The sequence below is a fragment of the Rissa tridactyla genome, chromosome 9 (genome assembly GCF_028500815.1).
Source record: "Rissa tridactyla isolate bRisTri1 chromosome 9, bRisTri1.patW.cur.20221130, whole genome shotgun sequence".
Taxonomy (NCBI): domain Eukaryota; kingdom Metazoa; phylum Chordata; class Aves; order Charadriiformes; family Laridae; genus Rissa; species Rissa tridactyla.
The window spans coordinates 18,096,809-18,121,900 of NC_071474.1; the positions used below are offsets into that span (position 1 = coordinate 18,096,809).

The 25,092-nt window shown below is 41.0% G+C and overlaps 1 protein-coding gene across 4 annotated transcripts in view; it reads right to left on the bottom strand.

Moving 5' to 3' along the window:
• Window positions 1-25,092, bottom strand: part of TRPM1 (transient receptor potential cation channel subfamily M member 1) — a 142,761-nt gene that overhangs the window by 101,216 nt on the left and 16,453 nt on the right. For 2 of the 4 annotated variants that reach the window (XM_054214826.1, XM_054214829.1), the window contains exons 1-3: window positions 18,062-18,603; window positions 12,958-13,099; window positions 11,183-11,305 (exon numbers count right to left, since the gene is read on the bottom strand). The gene's annotated coding sequence lies outside the window, so the exon portion shown is untranslated. Of the gene's footprint in view, window positions 1-11,182; window positions 11,306-12,957; window positions 13,100-18,061; window positions 18,604-25,092 lie in introns of those variants that run through there. The other 2 variants (XM_054214827.1, XM_054214828.1) reach the window with 2 other exon arrangements.

The following is a 25,092-nucleotide window of genomic DNA, read 5'->3' on the forward strand; positions in this document are numbered from 1 at the left end:
CAGTCAATATATTCCTGCTTATTAGTCTACTCAAAGAAGCTTTCCCCACATGTCCTCAAGAAATTACATCTTCATGTGCTACAGGACAACCGAAGTGCAATGAAACGAAGACTTCAAGAAATATTTTATGAGCAGATAGTGTCTTGAGAGCAAATTAATAAATAATGAATGAAGTCCAAGACTAATTTGACAGAAGATGAAGAAAACTTCTTCACTACCAGAATAAATTTTAGTTTACCAAGTAGTACTGTTTTGTGCTGTGCAACAGAACATGTTGCTTTTTTTCTTTTTTCCTTAGCAATTACTACAGCTTTCTGGGCTCAATCCTACTACCTTACAGGTGTTGAACTCTCCACATAAAATTTACCATAGTTCAGAAACAAAAGAAGTGCATATTTGAGAACTTAGAGGAGAGTTAAGCATAGACTGGCTTTATGCCGACCCTCAGCAGTAGGCTGAATTCCACCTTTAATGAAGTTGATATGAACTAGGCTTTTCCAGAATCTGCAGGATGGGGCCTACTGTTAACTTAGCAAACTGTTGTTATATTGTTTCACTGCAGCCAAGTAATTCTCAGCATACACACATTTTAATCAGAATTTTGACATTTGCTTTAGTAGGGAATAAGCATATACACTAAGAATCAATCAAAAGGACAATATAACGCAACGATCATATGGTTGTATACCTGTGATGTAAATCCAGTCAAATGAATCCATTTAGATCTTTGCCTGTGCAGGCATTAATCAGCTCTTTGTTCTGTGTTTGTACAGTATCAAGCACAACAGGGTCCATGTCTTAGCTCTCTGGGATTGTATCAAAAATAATTAAATCAGTACCACCACGTGCTTAAGGGTTTAGTTTTTAATCAAGTCCACTGGGAAAATAAGTGTACAATACCTTCTCGCGATCCACTACTCCTACAAGATTCTGCTAAAAATATTAGTACGAAAAGGAGAAAACACATTCAGGGCAGTAATACTTTTGCATCCATTAACAGGTTTATCATTCCCTAGTAAAATTCAGGAAATCGAACACCAAAGGCCTACTTTAACAGGACACATCTACTTGTAACTGTCAATGAAAAAAAATCCCAAACTGAACAAGGAAGAAATATGGTGAGATAGCAACTTGAACGATTAGTATTTTTAAGATGAAAAGCTGGCCTCAGCTTGATGCAAAAGGTATTAAATTAGTTGTGATGGAAGTCTGACAACTGGCTTGAAATGGGAACAAGGCTGAAAGCAACCCTTTATAGCTTTGAACACATACATATGCAATTACTCCTGACGACTATATCCCTGATTGACTCCATTTGCAGACACTTACCCTGTCCTCACGTGACTCTTGCTTCCTTAGCTTAACTCACATTTTTCTGAGATGTCCTTGCAGATGGATTCTTGGAAGAGCTATACTTGCCCACAACTTACTTTTGAACTTTTAATTTCCTAACATGTGTGGTCTTAGGAAAGGGTGACGGCACATGTTGATATCATTCAAATCGGTATTACTGGCAGAAAACTGTTTATCAAGCAAGATTTCTGCAGCAAAATTAACAAGAAGTTTCAAGCAGAAAGACGCCTTGAAGATTTTCCCATTGACACCCCTGAAACTGGTAGATAGGGCTGCAAAGAGAATGTCTGAGCTGTGTGTTTATACTTGTGACACACATGGTTGCATAAATGCTCAACAGAAGACCGAGTCCTCACAAACTAAAATAGATATAACCATGATAGACTGAGGTCTTATCGCTGCCATCAAGCTCTCTTTGGTTTGGCTGATAAATAGGGAGATGCTATATCCATATTCACTTTGTACTTCCTGGCTGCTGTGCACCGATTCGGTCCTGCAAAATTCCCAAGCTCTCCTCTCAGTACCAATGAAGTGTAGGCAGTTTCTCATGAGACACTCAAGGCCCAGCTGGTGACTAAGCCCACCGCCAAGCTCCATTTCAGCAGCCACATAATCAATACAGATACAAGGAAAGCGACTGTATTGATTTGATTTGATTTTCTGCTACATGTTCATCTCAAAATAAGTGTGACCATACTAGATTCCAGTGTGGCTGGTAAAAAGATGAACTGCAAATGTTTAGAAATCTATCCCTTTCCTTCAGGTGAAGAAGGACTGAAGAGATAATCATGACAGTGCAAAAAAAATAACACCAACTAGATAAAATTAGTTAATTTCAAATCTTTACTTTGCGTCTTGCTTACAGCATCAGCCATTTTTCATTTATTATCTTTCTTTTACTATTCTATGTATCAGCAATGTTTTCTTCTAAAAGTGTAATAAGTACTAAAGAAACCTCAACTTTGATAAAGCATTTAAAAAGTACAGATCAAAAGATACGTATGTACCTCTATACTTTTTCCTAAAGCATGTTTCAGATGGCTAAAAATTTATTTCCATTGTTCATTTTGAAGATTTGAAAAGTTATCCCTCTCTTCTTTTAAATACAGTGTAAGAGTGTTATTGTATTAAAAGAATAGCTCAGATTTAAACTACTTAGGATGAGTTAAAGTTCAAGTGTCAGAAGACATACCATAAGAGGTAACCACCACTTGGGAGAAAAACCCAGGCAGCTCTCATCTCACTAAAAGTAGAATGAACCTTTTTTAGCATCCTGCTTTGCAAAAGACCTTTGACCCAAGCAAATGGCCACTCAAACAATAGTAGAAAAGACGACCACATTTCTTTTCTCAGTTGCACCCAATCTGTTCATTTACCTGAGAGTTTTCCTTAAAATAGAAAAATGAGAAGCACCTACCTTGTCAGACTTGAAGAAAGCACCATATCCCTGGGATGTATGTTAGTCAGATGTAGTAAGATAACGTTTAGTTTAAAATTAAAGTATTCCCCATAGCCCTTAGCATGCAGAGGTTCTTCTAGCTCTGCTAGAGCATGTGCAAACATCTACTCAGGGTATTAGAAAAGACTAATTCCTAATTCCCTCGACTAAGCCTGCTTGCTGCTATGGACTACTACAGGCTGTATTCCTATTAGAGACTCACTGGTTGCCCAAGGTGACAGTGCTGTGTCACAGGTAATCGTGGAAATGATATGGTGAAGGGTTCTAAAAATTTAGCTTTGAGTAAAAAGATCAAATTATTAAGTCTGTAGCCTTTTAAGCCTAAAAAACAAGCAGGTAGTTATGTTTTGCTTTTCCAGTATTAGCTGATATGCAATAAAATCACATACCCTTTCCATCCACAAGCCGAACTCACTCGAAGAATCAATGAGAGCAGACAGGAGCAGGCTGATACTACTCCCCAGATGGCAGCAATTATAAGAAGAGAAGAAGGTCAAGCCATGTCAGAAAAAGGAGTGTTTGTGTTCATTTTTCAATTTGGGGTGTAAGCCCATTAATCTTTTCTAATTGTGTAACTTAGAACAAGACTGATTACCAAACAATAGAACAAATCCTACCAGGGGTTAACACCTGTAACTGCCGTGTACAGCAGGAACAAGAACAATGGTACTGATTGGAGACACGTTGTTTGACGTTCCTCGCTACATTGAAAAGAAACACATACCTAGCAACCTAGCTGTAATCATAATGAAACTCTCATGGAACAGCTGAAAGTGTCATTATTCAGTAAAGCATTCTCCAAGGCATACGTGAGCACAGGCACGGTAATTTGTGTGTCACAACTTGTCTGTATTTCTGTAGGGGAAATTTGGTATTTTATGTAAATTTTGGCAAAAATCTAAATAAGGCATTTTTGGTCTAGGTTGACTTCTACCATCCTGGAGTATGTTGTTTCAACAAACTATATTGTGGCATTTAGTTTCAGGTAACGTTGAATAAACTTTGCTCACCGCAACTACTGCATTTCATTATAGGATGTACAGCTGGCTGACTAGTCTCCTTGATGGCCAGTGCTAAGTATCTCACATAACACAGGATCTCATCTGTCTGAATGGATAGGATGTCTTCTGGAAGCCACAAGAACACAATGTGACATGAGCTACCCATGAAACTAGCCCTGGAGAGAAGCAGCATGTAAAGCTTTACATTTCATTAATAATGTCACTATTCTAACTTTGAGTTTCTACACAATGATTTCTTGAACCATCCATCTACAGGGCTTTACATTCCTGCTTAAATTCAAATCTTAATAGGCTGTTGGGGATCATAATGCTTCCAGATGGTCCAAGCCTTAACAGTTCTCTGGTCTTTTCCCCTCATCCTTTCATAATAGACCTATCAGTTTCTGTTTCCATTTTTTATTATACAGTCCAGACATATCTTCTTTCACATTTAATGAGACCTTGGTCCCTCTGCTTGATGCATTTGGCTAATATCTCATCACAAATCAGAAATAATTATTAAAATACTGCAACCAGACACAATTGCACGACAGACCACAAACAAAGAATTCCATTTGGAAAACACACACATAAACTCGTAATCCCATTTGATCAACATCAAATTTCTCCTTAACTTCAGTTAAGTCTGGTGAATCAACATCTTCCACAAAATTAAAAGATTATGAGAGCCCATACAGCGAAACCTGTAACTTGCAGTTAAGCACCTTCAGTTAGTCTGTAGCATTCAACTATCTACTTTACAAAGTTAAAACTATTAGATAGTGCAATTTTATGTACTGAAGTTAATCTTTAGACACTCCCCTGATATTCAAATTCCTTACAGTTCCATTACAGCATACAGCGTATGCCATGAATAAATTCTTTAGAAGTTTTCTTCCAGCTATTCCAAGCAGGAATTTGTGCAACCATGATAAAAAAAGAGAGAAAGAAAAGAAAATCTGTTCTCATCTTAGCCATTCTTTCCATGGCTTCTCAATTCCCCCTTTCTGGTTTTAGAACACCAAAGAGCTCTCAGATATGCAGACATCGGTGTCATAATAGCAGCTAAGGTTTTTTTCAGTGAGAAGAATGACCATGCCCATGAGCTACAGTCCCCTTTTTTTTTTTGCTTCTTTTCCCCCAAAGGACGTCTCATGAGAATTTAGCTAAGAACAAGAACCTTCTTTAACATATCAAGCACCTGCGCCAGAAAAATCACAGTCCTAACTGTAGGTATGTGATTACTTAAACAAAGCAATCATTGCAGAACACAGACAGGAAGCCGCCTTGTGAGTAAACCTTTCCTTTTGCTTTTTTTTGTGAGAAAAAAAGATTAATTTAGGTGGCAGATGAGTTTCCACACAGGTAACAGCACAGTTGTAGGAAAAGTTCTCAAAGTCTATCAGATGTTACTCTGCCAGTAGCCATTGAGCTCTTGTCTGAAATGCACAGAATAGCATATTTCTTACAACTGACATTACTCTGTGGTCTGCTACTTCTGAAACAATCATAGAATCGTCTCAGTCGGAAGGGACCTTTAAGATCACTGAGTCCAACCATCAACCCAACACTGCCAAAACCACCACCAAACCATGTCGCTCGCACCACATCTACCTGACTAAAATACCTCCAGGGATGGTGATTCAACCACCTCCCTGGGCAGCCTGTTCCAATGCTTGACAACCCTTTCGGTGAAGAAATTTTTCCCAATATCCATCCTAAACCTCCCCTGGCACAACTTGAGGCCATTTCCTCTTGTCCTATCACTTGTTACTTGGGAGAAGTCGACAACCCCCACCTCACTATACCCTCCTTTAAGGTAGTTGTAGAGAGCGATAAGGTCTCCCCACAGCCTCCTTTTCTCCAGCCTGAACAAACCCAGTTTCCTCAGCCACTGCTCATAAGACTTGTGCCCTGGACCCATCAACAGCTTCATTGCCCTTCTCTGGACACATGCTTTAGTTTCCATAACTGGGATACGATTTAATATTAATCTACTTAGTAATTATCAGCCTCGAATAAAGTCTCATTTTCTGCACAGCAGTACATGCTGAAGTAAAAGACAGCATTATACAGATTTGTATACTGTTCTAAATGTAATTGGTTTCAGTTGTTTTGTGTGTCCTAAAGCAACTAGAAAAGTCATAACGCAACCACAAACAAACCTTTAAATATTCTTTACATTTTATGCGTTCTGCAGATGGATGCTCCCAGCTGGTTTCTCAGCCTCCACGACACACACTGAGTCCTTCTGTTTTACGCACGTTTCTGTTTTTTACCGCTTTCCTGCGTGTCCAGCTAAGCTTCCCCACGTCATTCATACGATCAGGCTCCAGCAGATGGAGCTAGCAAGCCACTTGTTACACTTGATACAAGGGAAAGCTAAACAGGCATTTAGTCATTAGACTAGACCGCTATTAACAGCATTAGCTGATAAGAACTTCTCTTGTGCAAATCAAATATCCCTCCGCGATTTGTTCTTCTGAAAGCAAATGATGGACAGTTTCTTCTCTACTCTCCTACTTTAAATCATTGATCTTGTATCAGTACTTTGCTTATCCCTTCTTCACAGAAGCGTAGAAGATAAAGGCAGACATGGAGAAGGCAAGGTGGCTTGTACTTCAGTCATTTTTTAATTTTCATGGTCAAAGCCACAGTTTACCAGGGACATGAATTGCCTACTTCAGCAATTACCAGTCCCAGATGTTACTAAACTGCAAAACCATGGATATATCTTTACCTAAAAGGAAGGTGAAGTGACACATTTTGTTTAGATCAATCTGGCAGTAACTCAAAAAGTAAAAGAAAAAGGTCAGAACATATCTTGCTGGCACCCCAGAACAAGACTCAAGAAGGACATGAAGATTATGGGAGACAGAAGAGAATCAATAAACTGAATTTGCAAGGGATTCTGATCTTTCTATTGCAGAAAGAGACAAAACTTCCAACACTAAAGGGGCAGTAATATGTTCTCTGAAAGTTCTTGTTCCTTGGCTGCATCTTCAGCTACAGCAATAATTTTCTCAGGATGCTGGCTAACAGTGCACTATGTCCCAAAGCAATGGTAATATCTAATCTGCTCCGGAGAGCCTTTATTAAAGATCATAAACTGAAAAAAATTCCTGCACGAACATTGGCCTTTTGTCCTGGTTTAACTTGAGTCTCTGAAAATGCGAGCTACCAGCATTTAAAAATATTTCCCTCTACCTAACTAAAGTTGAGACTGTGTAATAGCTTCAATAAGATAAAATGATCCAAAAAGATGTATTTCTATCTCCCTATAGAGAACTAACTATAGCCCTGCTCTTCACGCTGTTTAATCTTATTCCTAGACAGCAACTGCCAAAGTGCAATTATGCCAACAAAGGCTGGAAGGTCCAGAGGAGGAATACATGGCCACCAGACTACATATTACTTGCCTCAATAACTGTTATGGCTACATACAGAAAAAGGCACATTCTGATACGCGAGTTTATTTTTCACAGAAGCAGACAGGGAAAGAGACTCCTGGAGATATTTTTTCAAATTAATTTTCGGGTAGTTTAATGTTTTGAGAATTTTATTTTGAATACAATCAAAATTCTACCAGCTGGTGAAGGAAATGCTCCACTAACTGAAATGAGAGTAATGGAATTGTGATCAATTGAGACAGCTTGTGAATACTGATCTATTTGAACTATATGCTGTTAATCTGTCAGCAATGCAAGAGTAACTGATGTAGCAAAATCTAGACAATAATAAATGAAGAAAGAAGATACATATTATTAAGAACAAGTTACAAGTTTTTTTTACAACAAAACTGCATTTTACAGGACCCAAACAAGAATTTTGGCTAAGAACTCACTGCCTCTCTAAGGGGCTCTGAAACAAAGAAAATTGCTGAAGCCAGAATAATACCATTAGCAGTATCTTGTTAGAAAATTAGACTTACAGCTGGTAATAAGAGACTCTTAAAACTATTAATATTATTACATTAACTTCCAGAAAATACATAAGGAGATTTATAGCTACCATAAAAGAAGATTGCTTCACTGCAATTGTAAGCAGTATCAAACCCAGACATTAAATAATGTTGAACTAGAACTAATATGAGAAATTCAAGATCTGGACTAAGGCTCTGCTTTTACCTAGCTCAATTTTGGGGAAAAAAAAAAATAGAGAGAGAGAGAATGTTCATTTTTGGTTTTGGTTATTGTTCACAGATTCACAAATTCAGAGAATGCTCAGGATGCTGGACAAAAAGGTAATTAAATAGGTTAAGATCTCCAGGCCCTCAGACTTCTCCCAGAGCATTTGCCAGTTCCCAGTAAGGCATTCAGAATGTTCCAGTTCCCACCCTGGCCCATCCAGTCTCCCCCAACTATTCTGCCTCCTTACCGGAAGGAAAGCAGGTGCTTCACTGTATTTGCATGCAGACTGCGAAGAAATTGGGCGATTCCTAAGCCAAAGACATCTCTGTGAGCAAACCTTACTGACAAAACCACATGATCTTATTTCTGAAACCCAGGTCTACATTTTGGGCAGCTAGCCCACGTACCAGCTCTACTGCTCAGTGCTTTTGTTCTTAAGCTTGGCCAGCGGAGAATTTTTAAGTCATTGTCTTCCTCTCATCTGCAGGGACAGTTTGGCTTCTATCTGCTGTAAAAAGACCCATCTGCAGCCTGCACAGGTTCTTGGTGGTCCAAGCAGAAGGCAGCAAGAGCACATGGTGTTTGTAACACCTCCACGGTGGCCCATGTTACAGCGCAGTCTGGCAGATACGCTGGCATAGAGCCATCATCTTTTCTAAAAGGGTCCAAGGATAATCAGGCAAAGGAAAATACATATTTTTCTTATGGAAAGGGTCTTCCTAAGGGACAGCTTCCACTTGCCTATGCTTTTACGCTGCCAATGCTGTACAGAGAGAGTATGTATCAAAGGAAAACTGATCTCGTGGGCTTTTTCTACTATGTGACATCTTTGCTGGAAATGGGTTGGAGTGAGAATTCTGAGACATCTTGAACGGTTTTGTGGAGCTTGAGCAATGACTGAGGTGTTTTTCATAAGCTTTGAGAGTCATTTCATAACACTGAATTTGAACAGTGCCAGCATGGCCCCTACTGCAGTGAGGCAGCTAGGCCATCTAAAACGTCTGACAGAAGAACAAGGACATAGTTAACATGCTGTTTGCTCCTTTTCCTCCCTAGAAGATCCCTCCCAGTCACCCTGTGTGGCACTGTTGCAGGGCAGCTTTTCCTCCCATCCTGGGCACAGTTCAGTTCAGTGATACAGGTAAGATATACGGGATGTATGATACGAAGCTTGTCCTCATTCCCTCTAACAGACAGCTCATAGGCAGAGCTCAACACAAGTAGTACAAAGCAGAGAGAAAAAAAATAGCTCTGCCTCCTACACATTAATTAGCTTTCAAACCTCTGCAGAGCATCTGTTTTGACATCTCCAGAGGTCTTAATCTATGTTAGGAACTAATTAAAGTTACGAGGAAAGATTCTCACCCATACCTTAGCATGTTTACCCAAGGAAAAGAGGCCTGAGAATCCCAGTCAGTTACAGCACAATTTGCTGGCAGCTTCTGAGAACCCCAGTGACAGTTCAAGTATAAGAGGTCTGCCACGGGCAGGACCACAGGGCACAATGCTGCTGACCTATGTCAGACATGAGATACTGTCTACATACTGTAAGTCTTCCTAGCTGCTGAAGATATCTAGAACCATAAAGGGGGAAAAGTAATTTAAGCCATCCTCCCCCTTCTAGGTTGTGGGTCTTGTGCTCTGCTTCTTACAGCTTGACCACAGTATGGGCCAAAACTGACATTCTAAAAAACATGACTATCAAAGGCAAGCTGATTCTTAAGGAAAAAAAAAAAAAAAGAACGAAAGAAAAAGAAAGAAGATGCTTGCAGGTGGATTTCCAAGCTGATGCATTTGTTCAACAGTGCTAAACAGAAGGTATTGCAATAAAAAGTTTTACTGTGACCATTACTGGAATTACTAAGATTAGAACAAGAGGGGAAAAAAGGATCCTCATTTGAAGTGGTTAGTCTCACTGCTTTATGATTTCAGCTACACAACTAGCTAACTGATGATTTTAGCCATCAGCTGTGGCTTAAATGGGATATTATGAATGTCGGCAGGCCCACTTACATAGAGGAAACAGACTTCTGCACCTTTTTGTACACAGCTTGTAATCCAGAAATGAGCAGGTGACCATATGCAAAGTCTGATTCTCCTGATCTCACACTGATGTCAGCTCCAAAAACATTTCCCTCATTCAAATTCCTTAGGCACTGGCCTACTTTCCATATTTGCATTCAGAACTAAAAAAAATGGAATAAACACAGAAATACTGTACACCAGGTGTTGTGCAGATCAAGATCTTTGTTCCTACTGGGGTAGGTGGGGTTTTGTACTTTAATTGTGCTGTGATGAACTTTATGTGAGTCACTGCCTCTACTCTTTCCTGCCTTTCTAACAGCCTTGTACTACACCAACAGGCATGTGCGTGAGGTGACCATGCATGCAGTATAGAGAAACTTGAAGAGTCCCTGCGGAGATACCAATGCAGCTGGTAATGTTTCTAATCTTGATTTAGAATGACAATACATAAGAAGTTGCATTACTAATAACAACAAAAAGAATGAAAATAGATAATACTAATGAATCCTAGAGAATCCAAATTAGGAACTAAACAAAAGTACCCCAGCTAATCTCTTCTGAGTGCTGGCACTCCAACAGTTATTTGATAGCCAAGGCAGAATAAATAATAAGCCAAAATTATTTATTTTTTTAAAAAAATAATCTCTTGGGAGGGAGAAGCAGGAAGGGAATGTAAGTTGTCTGTGTGGAATGTTGTCAGATGAGAATTAAAATTCCAGTCTTTACTGAGGCCTCTGCTGGAATGTGCAAAACACTGGGTACATTCCCGTCGTGCACATACACACTTCGTGTTTTATTTTTCCATGGCATGCTGCTTAAAGGCTTACAGCTGCATTCTTACTTGGTTTCTCAGTAATCTTGGTACATAAACATAGTGACACCCAAAGCTGCACTCCTCAGCTCTGGTGCCTTGGCTGAAATTGAAGCCGTTTCAGGAGTGAGACACATCTGAAGGTCCATGCTGGGATTAGGAGGAAACTGCTGCATGGCATCATGGTGAGGTTTAGTCTGCTGCCTCCACCAAAAGCTTCTCAAACATGCTACCAAAGTTGTCTTAGCAAATCTTCAGTGGTCAGCACTGGGATAGTGTGAGGCCCAACAGAGGTCTAATTTCACTTTCAAATGTCTAGAATTTGGCTTATGCTCTAAAACACCACTGTTAATATTCATTATGTATCACACTGTTGATTGCGGTAGTTACCCAGAGCACTTACCTTTCACAAACAATAGAGTATTCTTTCCAGGGACAGGAGAGGAGGAGGACAGGGGAGATGCAACTTTTCTTCCCATGGTAGTTTCCCAGAAAATGTAGTCTGAACACCACAGACAAGGAAGGCCTGTAGAGGGGATAAACACATCCCTTCATAAAAGGACTGTTCCACAATTCATAACAGAATTATGTAAACGTTTTTCCTAATATCAAATAAATTATACAAGCCCATTATTGTAGGCAACTACTCAATAAATCACAAAATAACACTGTGCGATAATGAAGTCAGGTGCCAATTACTGATGCTTTTTACCACCCATTCCCTCTGAAGTCAAAGGCAAACTTCCAAGACAAGTGTAAATGGAGACTTGGAGCTGGATTTGTTCAAGTATTTTTTCAATAGATGCCTTACAATGCAGACAATATTTTAAAAAACATCACTGTATATCTTAATCCCGTTTGCTTTGCTGAAGATGAGTGAGATTTGCAACTCTGAAAATCCCACTAAATATTATCTGAATTTCCGCGAGCTTAAATAGCTTTGAAGAAATGCATTCGTGCATGAAATTTACCCTGTATTGGGGCCAGAAGAGGATTTTACCAGCTCTATTGGGAGCTAAGGTATACTGAGGCCTTGTAACGTAATGAGCAGGGAATCTCATCTTGATCACAATCTTTAAGGTTGCACATGCCATGTTATAAATTAGTGTTAAAACTCAGATGCTAGAATGTAACTCCCATATGCGGGAGAAATATAATAGATCACAATATAGAGCCAGGCTGTACATAACAAACAGCAACTCGTCACAGACTCTGTCAAAACTTGTGTTCTTGGAAGCCCCACAGCGCCAAAGGAGATTCCCCTCATAGGGGAACTTTCCAGAGACTCCAAATACTGTCCAGGTTGCAAGTGCTGGCGACATGGAGTCCTGCTCATGTGTCTTATCACTAATTGGAACGAGTCGTTAGCCACTAACTGCAGTTTCTGTTGGACTCACTGAGGGCAATTAGGCCAACAGTCGAGTTAAAATTTAAACTCGTAGATACAAAACATTGCTTTTCTAAGAGTAGTTCAAGTACACTTCAAATTCCACAAGAAAAATCTCTATTTTCCATGGCAGAAGAGCTTCCTAGTTCTTGCAGCACTGAGCATATTCAAGAAAGCACTGTGCTCCAGATGACTGCCACCAAATAACATCTAAATCCATCAATAAATTCCATGAGCACGGACGCTAACAAAGTCAGTTTTCTACGGATTTGTATCTTATGGCCGCACTGAGCATGCAGCAGCTCATGATACAGACTCCTTCTCGTACAATTATTTGGTCTCTTCCATCCTATTAGCCTATTTAGCCTAGTTTCAGACACTGCTTTGCCGTTAAAGCTAGCCAAAATTAGCCAGGGGAATCCGCTGTAGACAGACAAACAGTGAGGTTGCATTAGGTCTCCCTGATTTAGGAATCTAGGCTAAAAATAATCTATACTCTGCACAGCTATTGTTAAACTGCTGTACTGTTTGGAAAGATCAGAAAGAGAAAATTCTTAAAATTCTGAGCATGTCTGCTCTTACTCTCTGAATACAGATTTCAGAGTAAATTCTTTTCTGCAGGCCAAATTCCAGTCAGCTGAGGAAAATATAAAATTCCCCAGCTCTAATACTGCCTACTGCCAACAGAACATTGCCTGAGTCACTTCCAGAGAACAGTCCCCAAGCCTACATTCCCAAACAAAAACAGGCCTACTCAGTGATATAGAAAGTTAATATTTAACAGTTCTGACCTCAGTTACTGGGGCAGCCTGTGCTTCCTCAACACAGCACAGAGAAAAGCAACTTGCTTCATTGAAAGACACAGTGAAGGGACAAGCCTTTTGCATTCACAAAATTCACCCAGGTTCTGTTCGGCTGTGTTTCCATCCAGACCTTAAAAAAAAGTGAGGAAAAGGATAAGCTTTAAGCGTCAAAAAGAACATATAGTCAGTTGTCCAAGACATGCCCACTTACAAAGCCAGTACTGCTACTAAATTATTTTAGACCTGAGTAAAATAATTTTACCTCTCCATCATAATTTCCTTGTTAAATGAGGCAATAGTATATACCATCATTTCCTGCAATGTATTTTTCAAAGATTATTTATTATCCATAGAATTTTGAACATGCAAGCGGCCAGAGTGAACTACACATTATTACATCTTCAAAAGCAGAAAACTAAGCATATTTGACAGGTAATTAGAAGTGCATGTGGGCAGATATTTTCTAGACCATATATTCACTTTCATCATGTCACTTTTCTTAAGGGTCTCAACAAAACTGCCTACATTTTTCTTGAACAAATCTGATATTTAAGAAAACATTTATTTAAAGACTTCATGGAAACCTTAAACTATTAAAGCTCATACTTGGAAAATCTTTTTTGTCACAACTTGCAAGCTTGATTCTTCACTTTCTCATTACATGACTACTTGCGTATTACCCACTGAAAACAGTAGAAGTCTTGTCAGTTACTTTAGATCAGACCCTTGCGACAATATAAGACCTCAGTTAAAAAAAACAAAAACAAAAAACAAAAACAAAACAAAAAAACAAAATTAGTCCTGATTTACATTAACAAATTTGAAGGAAGAGTTACAGATGGCAATCAGACCTAAATTAAGGAGGGAAATTTTGCCAAACACAAAAAGGAGCTTTAAGTACACTCACAGCTATACCTCATACATTATCATCATGTCTTGCAGCTGCATTGTTCAATACATTGATGAATGCCAGGCACTTCTGTTTTGGTTTTTGTTAAAGCCGGCATAACTGATAACCTCACACATTCTATTACCTTCTCACTAATATTTAAATGAATGCAACATCCACTTTACTTAATTACAGCAGCACAGAGAAGCCACAAATGAAATAGCACACTTCTAGTCAAGGTAAGATTATATGGGTGCAAAACGACTTGTTCACAAAAACATCCAAATCTAATTACTGCCTCAGATATAGCAAAAAAAAAACCAAACCAAAACCCAAAACCCACAACCCACAGCATGAAGCCAACCTTTCCAAACTTCTGCAACTAGCTTAAAAAAAAAAAAAAAAAAAGGCAAAAACCCCACCAACCTTATGAGAAAAATTTATTCTTTACCATATCTCTCTTGTCTATGTAAAACAGGTTAACTTCTGACAGATACTGTTAAAACATATCCTTTCCTTCTGTGGTACTAAACATGCCTGAAAAGGAGTCTAAAACAGATCTTTAGTCATCTCCAGAGGAGGATTAAAACTGAAAGGACACATGGCCCATTTTACCATCAGCTGTGAAATTCTGACCTTTTATTGTTTTCTCACAACTATAATCTCCTTTTTATGTTGTTTTTTCATTAGATATTTTCAGACGCGGCTCTCAAGAACTTCTGCGGTCCCTAAAGCTTCTAGACTGTAAACTTAAAATGCAACACATGACAAAGAGTAAATATTTGCTGTGAAATGTGAACTTAAATTTTGATGAACACAAATGAACTTCTATGTGTACACCCATCAAATTCAGTGGGACTACTTGATTAAGGAAGGACCACTATGACACAGAAACATTTGAACGATGATGTCTTTAGATTGTCCGTTATATGAGGTGTGGAACTTATCTAAGAGACATGTAAAGTATTTTTCATAGCATGCAAAGTAACGATCAATCAAACAGTCCAAAAGCAAAGAATACAAAATGAGTCCGAGAGCAAAAAGTGAGAGTGTAACCTTCTGAAAGTACCAAAAAATTGCTGTCCTTCGAAGACCTGCGGTCTGGTTTACTGGGTTTCCTCTGTTAGTTCACCGAGCACTTCTATTCAGTGTTTTGGCGTGATGTCAGGATGACATCAAGTCTGTATCTGAGCGATGAAGCAGGCAGAGCTGCTCACACAACAGGCCAGTCTCCACAAGAAGTTCTGACAGCACAAAGAGTCAGGAGTCATGTTTAGCAAAGGACAAATTGCCTTTCTATCAACCCAAATGTTCTGACCAAGCAAAAAGCACTACCGAACTCCTTTACGGTGTGGCACCAACAGCTAGGGTAAACCCAAAAGAATATGCTGCAAACAGTAAGCAAAAGCCAAGCAAAACCAGGAGATTTGTCATCTTTAGTAGCCTGCAATGGTATGATTTTTAGGGAGGTTACCTGAAAGACAAAGTCAGTTATTCTGCTGAATGCGGGTATGCAGAGCTGAAGTCCGACAGATCATTCAAGCCTGCAGCGCAGGTATTCTTATTATCAGATGAAGCTGAACTAAGAAGTTAAGCTCTTTTTACACTCAGAAATATAGTTTTGTATTTCAGCCTTACAACCGACGGACCATAAACTCCAGACCAAAATTCCTCCTGTGTCAAACCAAACTTCAGCAGATAAATCCCCTCTGGCAACACACTGAGATGACCAGTCTTCATACAGTGGCCGATACTGCATAGCAAAATAAAGGTCTGTAGATATGTAGCCCTCAATTTATTTGGCTCAGCTGTGTTCAATTTGTCAACTATTCAAAGAAAACATGACACTCTAGAACATGCATATACAAAGCAAGCTGCCCTTGAATGACTTCTTCATTTTGTCTGTTCATTTGAGAACATATGGGGCACTCAAACCTCTCATCATTTTCAAACAACGTTGATCTTTTTATCTCGGCTCAGAACTATGCAATTTTTTTTGTGTGTATGGTTCTAGAAACCTGTATTTATCAGAACAAATCCTGTCACAAGATACCATTTCTCTATGATTATTTAACATGTTGTGACAGAAGTCCATGTGGTAATGCAGTGGGAATTTACCAGTGGACGCTTTTGAAGGAAAACATGGTGCCACAGTCTCAAGAGGTTCATAAAGTATTTGTAGAGCAAATCACCCCTCCAAAGAGCAAAGGGCAAAAGCATTACTAATGCACACTTGAGACTCCTGTTCCAATGCCGTGATTTAAAGTGCTGAGGGCGTTCCTGCACTTAAGAGATTACTTTTGCTCTCTTCACCCCAGACACCCCCAAGGTAAACTCTCTGCCACGGGCTGATCTGTTATGTACTAAAGGAGCTGGTAGCAAAGGGCATGGGGATGAGCACAGCATTTGGCCTGAAAAGCAAGCAAATCTCCTAATACCCAGGAAAGACATAAAATGAATGCCTCAAAGACACTCCCAACTCACTCCATCTCAGTGACTCATGCTCATTTGCTGTAGCACAGCTTTGCTGGCAAAGCTATTAAAGCAACTGGCCTTATTTTCAATGTATGTCACACTCTCACACTCGGGCAGTTGCTGATCAGAGAGATATCACTAGTGCCAAAAGTGGTGGGGCAGAACAGCGCATGCAACTGTGCTCCAGGGTACAGGAGGAGCGAAGCTGTTCTACACGGTGGAAACAACCTGCTGCTTTTCAGATGAAGACTGTAGGAGAAATGCAAAATTGAAAGCATCAGATGTGGACATCCGCTCTCTTCATCTTCTCTACTAATGACAGATAGCCATCGCTTACTTGAGTCATCCTTTGTTAAAAAAGACTGACAATATGTAAATAACTTGGGGGAGGGGGAATTGTTGCCACAACCCAATTAACTTGGACTGAAATAAGGAATGCCATTTTTTTATGACTAACAGGAGTATTTCTCACTGTATTGAAATAAAAGCATACAGAAGTTAAAGCTGCAATGTGCCGGCAAACTAATGAAGTAATATTTGTAATATGCAGTAGCATACTGCAGTGTTTTTGAAGGAAGTAAAGGGAAAGAGGAGATCCACATTCCCTTCCCCCACAGTGTCTTTTTCTGGCTATGTTCACACAGGATACTGAAGCAGATGGCTCTAATCCAGTATGGCAATTCCTATTTCTCATGCAGCACTGCCTTTTTCTCTTTGATTACAAGGGATATACAAATACGTTACACTGTTATACAGCCTTTACAGCGAGACAAAGGCTCTTCACTGCTTTTACAAAGTACGGTTTGTGTGTAGTAAATGATACCCCTCTGTGGAAGGAAAGCGTTCCATTCCTTTCTCCCCAGATCAGGGCGTGGGTGGACTGCCGAGGGAACACACGTCGGCGTTTTTCTTGCACGTTTCCAATTTACCAGAACGAAGGGGGAAATCTTGGCCTTTGCAGCTAGAGCAGGTGGAGATTCCAGTGCCTATCCCTAAGCCCGTGGGAGGAGAAATACGGGGGGAAGAAAGGAAGACGCTGCTCTCCCCTCAGGAGAGAAAGGACGGGACAGAAACCTCACTTGCCTGCCGGGCAGAACAGTACTGTTCCCTCTCCCCCTCCCTCGCTCCCGGGAGCCGCAGAAGCGCCCGGGGAAGGGCTCACGCCGCGGCCCGTCAGCCGGGCCCTTCCCTCTGCCCCGGCTCCTCAGCGAGCGGCGCTGCGGGGAGCCGCGCGCGGCGCTCACACCGCCCACGGCCGCGCGCGGCCCGTCGCGTGTCAGAGGGCGCCCCGCCCCCTTCCCGCTATTAATAGCGCGGCGGCGGGCGAGGCGCGCGCGGGGCAAACGAGGACAGCAGCGGCGACCGCTTAAAGCGGCAACGGCGCCCGCCCCGGCGCACAGCGGCTGCCGCCCCCTCCGGCTGCGGCGGTGGGGCCCGCCGCGCTCTCCGCCGGGCCGCCCTGGCTGTCTCCGCCGGGCTCCTTCGGCGCTGACCTGCTTTAACAGGAACGGCATTCCAGGCAGTCTGCCGAGACCGAGCCTCGAGCACGCAGACACGCTGGAAACGGCGACCCAAAGCACTCGCGTTTCCAGCAGCGAGACACGTAAAAAGGAACCTGACGACCAAGAAGCAAAAGTTTCTGTGGTTTGGTCTTTTCTGTATCAGTACGTCACCAGAAGGAGGAATCCGTATTCCGTGAACGGATCACAGTTACGCTTAGCTACGCACCGACCTCACAGGGAACCGACGTTCGTTGCGCATTTCCACCCTGCTCTCGACACGCCACGCACGCTTGGTACACTACGTTCCCTCTTCAGGGCGTAAGCAGAAATCACTGGCTTTGCCCTCAGCCTAACTGAATTAAGTCACAGAATCACAGAAACGTGAAGAGTTGGAAGGTACCTTAAAGACCATCTCGTTCCAACGCACCTCCCACCGGACCAACCCTGGCCTTTGCCAGAGGACTGAATTTATAATGCATTCAGCAACATTTGTGTTTCCGTAAGTCCTCACTCGGTGGCCTGGACACGGCATTTTGGCACGAGCTGCTGCCGCCTTCCTGCTTGCCCTGGCCCCACAGCAGGCAGCAGCCCGAAGGAGAACAGAACCACCTCAGGGCGCCGACGGGATGGAAATCTTGCTCTTGCATCAGCAGTGCTTCGCTATGTTATATCTACCAGGACTAACATTAATTTTTGGAAAAATTAACTTAATCACAACAGCAATAAGACCTCCTGCCCTCTCACATCAAATACCCTAATTCGTCTGTATTCGTTATGCTACCTTTCGCTCCATTTTCTTGCTGTTAGTCTCACCATGCTTCTCAGATTGAAATCTGTTTCTGTATCAATAGCTCTTTTTCTGTATCTGCACCTCTTTGGCTACCCAGAGGTATATGTCCTCATTCTTTATGGGTTTGGAATTATTTCACACATTGAAATTATGCAGGAAGAAAAGAAATATTTGTGTACATGTTTAAGTAATGCTAGCCTTTGTGTTTCTATGTTTTATTGTATGAGCTCACCACACACTTACAGTAAGTGTATTCACACAGGTCTACAACTGTTACTGCCATCTCCACAGGCTTTCGAGTGTTTAGCTGACTAGCTATACTGCATGGTGGTGGCACAATCACACGAGATTTACCAATACCATGACTTTTTGGTTTTTTATATATATTTTATTTATTTTATTTTTTTACTATAGTGGCACTAAAGTCATTGTTCTAGCAGATTCCTCACTGGATATTGCCCTTCACAGCATTTAAATATAATGTAACCTGTTTCCACTACGTCCATGGATGCTGTCTTCCCTGTCCTAGTGGGCTTTACATACCAAATCCCCCTTTCTACAGATCAAACTCTTTACTCAACAAGAATTAAAGCACACTTTGAAGTTACAGAAGCAAACACGATGTTCCACCCACCTTGCCACTACACTTGCCAGAATACCCTGATGGCAGAGAATACATTTTGGTAAACCTATTCAATGCGTGTCATTTTCTGACAAGTTATGGAACACCTACAGAACCAATACCCTTAATTTTCCAGTTTTCTAAGCCATATAGCCATATATACCTGAGCTGGAATGCTCTACTTCCAGTTTTTGAATGAACGTGTACTTTTGCACCAACACGGAGTAAAACCCCAAGGGACCAGGACAGTGGAAATACAGGAACTAGTCTATATAGGCCTCTACAAACAAAAAGAGAGTTAGTGGGGTCTGTCTGGAGCCATACACATTTAATTTGAAAGTACCCAAAACTGTTGTTTTTCTTGTAAAAAAGCAGCTTGTTCTGGCCAGGTTCTTTAAGAGGTCTTTGCCAAGTTATGAACAATGCTTCATCAAAAAACAGTATTGTGCAAAACATGTAAACATATGCCATAAAGGTTATGATGTTATTCTTTCCAGCCATGGATCACCCTTGTTTTCATCAAGATGTTTCAGGAGGAACATCTAATTCAATTAATAGGATTCTTTCATTTTTGAAATTATGTACATACTTTTCAGATACATCACCAAAGTTTAATCTCCAGCATACACGCCGAAGATAATGCACCAAAGTTCACAGGGTGAAAAGTCACATGCAGACGAATTACGTATTCACAGTGAACACAACAGTGAATAGACAGACTACTGACACATGAAGTCTAAAGCAAGTCAAAAACCAAAATAGGTTACTTAGCCCAAACAAATTCAGAGATAAACTAACCTCCCTGCTTTGAGGTAACATGGTATTTTGATTGGTAAACTTATTTAGTCATGTGTGTATAAATGGGTAATGCTAGCAGGAAAAGAGGGGAAGAGTCCTTAAAAGGGAAGGAAAACAAAAGAGAAAAGGGCTAAATTCCATAGATCATGAGATCGAGTGGGACTAAGGGAGGACTGTGACAGTATCAAGACAGGTGATACCAGGGCATGTCCTTTAACATGCTCATCACCAGTTGCCACCACACCCAGATAGACTTCCCCGATGTCTGGGTCTGACGTGAGCTGTTGGGATTACAGTGCTACCTGGACCATGACCAGGCTGTGTACAAGGAAGCTGGGTCAGTCTTTGTGCTGAACAGTGGGAGGATTCATTCTTTACATGGAGGTTTATACATACTTCACTCATTGTTGTCCCATTCAGAAATAGGTGGCTGTGCCTGGCGTCACTGCATAGCCAAGCCTCAGGAAGGCAGAGGAACTGTCTGCATCTCTGGATACGCTCCAGACCAGACCTCAGCTGTGGTCTAGGATACTCTGGGAGGTAACATACATGCATTTTGCTTTAGGATCCAGACAATTCTGGCAAACCCACCTACTTTTGGAAACAGCTGCTCCTCCTGTCAACAACAGCAGTTAGCCTACACAGAGCAAGGGTGCACCTGGGCCCATACCACCCTCCGGGTAACTAAGCCTTAAACACCCTCCTCTCTGACGTATACAGATGGCATTCGTGGCAAGACTGTTAAAGAAAGAAGCCTTGGGGTCTCATATGGGAAACTGCATACACAGACCATGCATTTGTTCACCTGATTACCTGTACAACCCTGCAATCCAACTGTTGCAGTGCCAGATTATTCCAAGCACATCTACTCACTGACCACAACTAAACAGTGAAAAATTACGGGACTGAAAAGACAAAAGCCAGAACATATGCTTAACAAAAATGAGCAGTCCTCCTTCTCTTCACCTTGACATCAATGCACATGTTGGAGAGACAGAAGGGGAGCTTCAGAGCACTGAACCTCCCTTACTATACTTTTGCAAGACAGAAAGCACTGCACTTTTAGGATCTTCCATCATCTTTCCTCTAGCTCAACTACAGTTGCTTTTACTGGTGACATTTTGATTCCCTATGATACATACATCCAAATCTCTATGAATTTCACGTATTTAAGGAAGGCACGAACGTACTCTGTGGATCTAGCCAAGTCTCACACCATTTTGTTCTTGTGAGCCTAGAGACGCGCAGAAGACATGCATTACTCTTCTTTATTACAAGAGTTATTTTCACTTCTTAAATTCATGGATTTGCATATGGAGAAAGTCAACATACCATGCTTTCCTTGTCCATGGTGGGTCCCTTCCAAGACCATCAACAGGTGTCCAAGATAACTGTCTGCGATCTATTTAACTGTGTGACATTTTCCAAAACATGCCAAAAGCAAATCTCACACGTTGACAAATGAGATACAAAACCATAGCTTCAGTGCTAAAGAAGGAATCTTAGTTCAGCTGCACTTACTGAAAAATCAAAATTTGTCTTCTGTGTGGCTGTTCGGACAATTTCAGTAAAACACCCAGTAACATACTCAGCAATTAATGGTAAACAAGGGGTTAAATAAGAGCAGTCACACAAAAAAGAAAAAAGGCTCTTATCCAGCATGATTTATGGTGGGGCTTTGAGTGTTCCTCAATAGAGAACTTCCACAGATTTAGTGAGAGTATAAAAAGGAACACCCAAGTTATGCTAGTTATGCTATGAAGAAAAGTATATTCTCAAAGATGAAGCAGGCTGAACACAGCAAGTTCCATGCCTGTAAGACAGGGAAAACATGGGGAAAAATGTAGCTAAGAGAAAGACAGTATTCTTCAAGATGAACTCCACCAAATGACAGGATAGGAGAGTGGGTGTTATGATTGGCAAGAAGCATTTGGCATTTCTGCAAGAATCTTTTTGAACAAAGAGACAATGACAAAGGTAATAAGAACAGTGGAAGACAACTTTGAATGGGAGGTCAACAGAAAAAAAAAAAGAACTAGAGAAAAAAGACAAGATATGTGCATCTGTGCGGTTATATACATAAAAAAATAAATAACATGAGCCAGGTGAGCTGTTTGGAGCCTGTCAAATTGATAAGAAATGGCTGACATTGAAATACAGTCCAGCAAGAGAATGTAATTCCTTTGTTCTCCAGGTTTTTGATGCCTATAAATAGTAGTTTGTACTGCACTAACACCAAATTAAAATGTCTCTTTGCCTAACAAAGATCAGTACTTGATATGGCATGGCATTACGTGGCAGCATGTTTAGATACGGTGATGTCACCATCCGGTTGTAGGTGTGGCTGTGGAGGTAGGTATGAAAAACACAATATTTACCACAATGCTCTTTAGTTTTGGATTTTGCAGTTTGGGGAATACTAAACATTGGATATATGGAAAACTGGACCACCTCAGGTCCAGCTGGAAGCCATGAAAGTTTTGTACTTGATTTAGCAGCCTCCAACTGGGCACCCAAAATAAAAAGTCCAAAATGAATGGAAAGTTTTGAAATAGTCGAGATTAATGACCTATCGAAGGACACACAGGAGATCTGCCATCTACTGGCTTTACTACCACCTTACTCAGAAAAGCGCATGTGGCAAGTATAATTTTCAGTAAGACTTTGTTTCAATGGCGCATTTCCTAAATTCAAGTAACATAATGGACAAGATATGTCTACAAGCAAACAGATGAACGTAAAAAGCATTTTAAACTCACATCCTTTTAGAAATGTTTCTTAAGAAAGAAATAGTTGTAACCATTCTGAAAACATTATCCATGAGGCACCATAAGGACATGGGATAACCTTGGCTGCAGTGACCACGAAGCGATAGAATTTAAGATCCTCAGGGCAACTAGGGGGCCTACAAGAAAGCTGGTGAGGGACTTTTTAGGATGTCGGGTAATGGTAGGACTAGAGGGAATGGATTAAAACTAGAGATGGGTCGATTCAGACTGGACGTTAGGAAGAAGTTCTTCACCATGAGGGTGGTGAGACACTGGAACAGGTTGCCCAGGGGGGTGGTGGAAAACCCATCCCCGGAAGTTTTTAAGGCCAGGCTGGATGGGGCTCTGAGCAACCTGATCTAGTGGGAGGTGTCCCTGCCCGTGGAAGGGTGGTTGGAACTAGATGATCTTTAAGGTCCCTTCCAACCCTGACAATTCTGTGATTCTATGCTGCAGAATTTTGGACCAAAGCAGTCTGTTAGTCTTTCAATGTTAAGGTCATTTAAAATGGAAATTGAACATCCAAAACCAAAATAGCAATTTCATTACTGTTCTGACAGTACTGTCACAGCTTTCACCTCAGGCAGGAGGGTTGGCAACTTCTTCCTGAACTACACCAAAGCAGCAAGCAAGCACTACTGCAGACAGGCTGCTGACAGGGTCTGCAGTGAGGATGTGCACAATCAGACTTCCAGCAACTACCACCTGGAATCAGAACAGTTATCCTCATGGAAATACCTGGGCAGAACAACTTACAAACAAACCTCTCTCTGTATTAACACACTGCCTGGCTAAATAGGTATGGGCTAGGAAGAAATCACTGTTTGCAACACAGGAATCCACACATAAACATAGTTCTTACTTGTGCCCCAAAACTTAATCCTAAAGAAAAGTAAAATGTCACTTGGAGCTATTGAAAACACTTGGAAGACATTTTTGCCATGAACACTAATTCCCAGCTCCCACAGATGAGATATGTCGTTAGGATTCTGCATAGCAGAGGTTACGCCACTAGAGAGTTATCTAGTTGCTAAATTTAAAATAGAACTGGATTGTTTTACTTGCAACTTTTTGTTTCCAGTCTCGTACCTCTTACCTCTTAAGTCTGATTAAATACGTCTCCAGCCTTACCTGAGATTTGGGACAAAGTGAATCAAGGTGAAACACAAGGTAACACGACGAGTTCAAGCAGTGTAGTTCATAGGAATCCCTGGAGGATCTGTAGCAGAATATGAGATCCAAGGCCTGAAAATTTTTTACTTTTGCACTGCACAGGGACATGGCACACACTGATACTACTGAGGGAAAAGAATTCCCAAAACAAGCCCAAACCAGTGCATGTCCTGTGAGGAAAACGCTTCAGAGTTGTGGGCAAACACTGAATCATAGGCATTAATTCAAGTTATGTATTTTGCCTAGGCGTTAGTACAGGTAGAGAGATCACACAGACACGATGTGATACCCTTGCTGAATATTTCTTCATCAGATCATATTATAGCTGCTGACAAACAAATGCATAATACTGAGATGTGATCCTAATTAGGGTTTCTGCATGTCCTGTGCTATGAAACCCTCGGAAGAGTACGTAGATTAACCAGTGTGTTCTTTTTGGAATATGCCACTTCTTTCCCACCATCTCCATATCCCACAGGGGTTAAACAGTACAGTAATAGAGTTAGAACAGGCGCAGGAAAGAGCATGAGACTTAAAAATAGATGAGGAATCCAGGAGGCAAAGATACAGGAAGAAGTCTCTGAGACAGGCTGCAGCAAGCCCGCTGAGGGCTTTGAAAAAAACAAAACTTGAAATCCTTTGCCTCATTTAAGTCAGTGTGGGTTTTGCCAATGCCCTTTTACTGAGGCAGTACTTCATCCAGGGAGATCAAACTTCAATTTGATCAAGTGAATGAAAAGCCAGCGTAGTGGGAGACAGTGACAGTCACAAACATTTCACTGTTTATGTGAAGTGCAGAGTGCGGTGGCCCTTGAAAAACACAGATTGGCTTCAAGTCTGCCTTTACACAAGCACGTCTGATAGCTTTTAAATGGAAGTATTAGAACAAGAAATGCTTTTGTTCTGCAGGGATATGAACCTTCCCCCCCCACCCTGCTCCCTCCCTTTTATGTTTTTAAGGAAAAGCAAGGCTGTAAGAAGCCTCGCTGGGTTCGTAACTATGAAAGTTATTCATTTACAACTCTTAAGTGTTAATGCAACACTGCAGCAGACTTCTCAAAGGCCACAGTAGTACAATGCATGCTTAGACACAAAGACCAACAAGA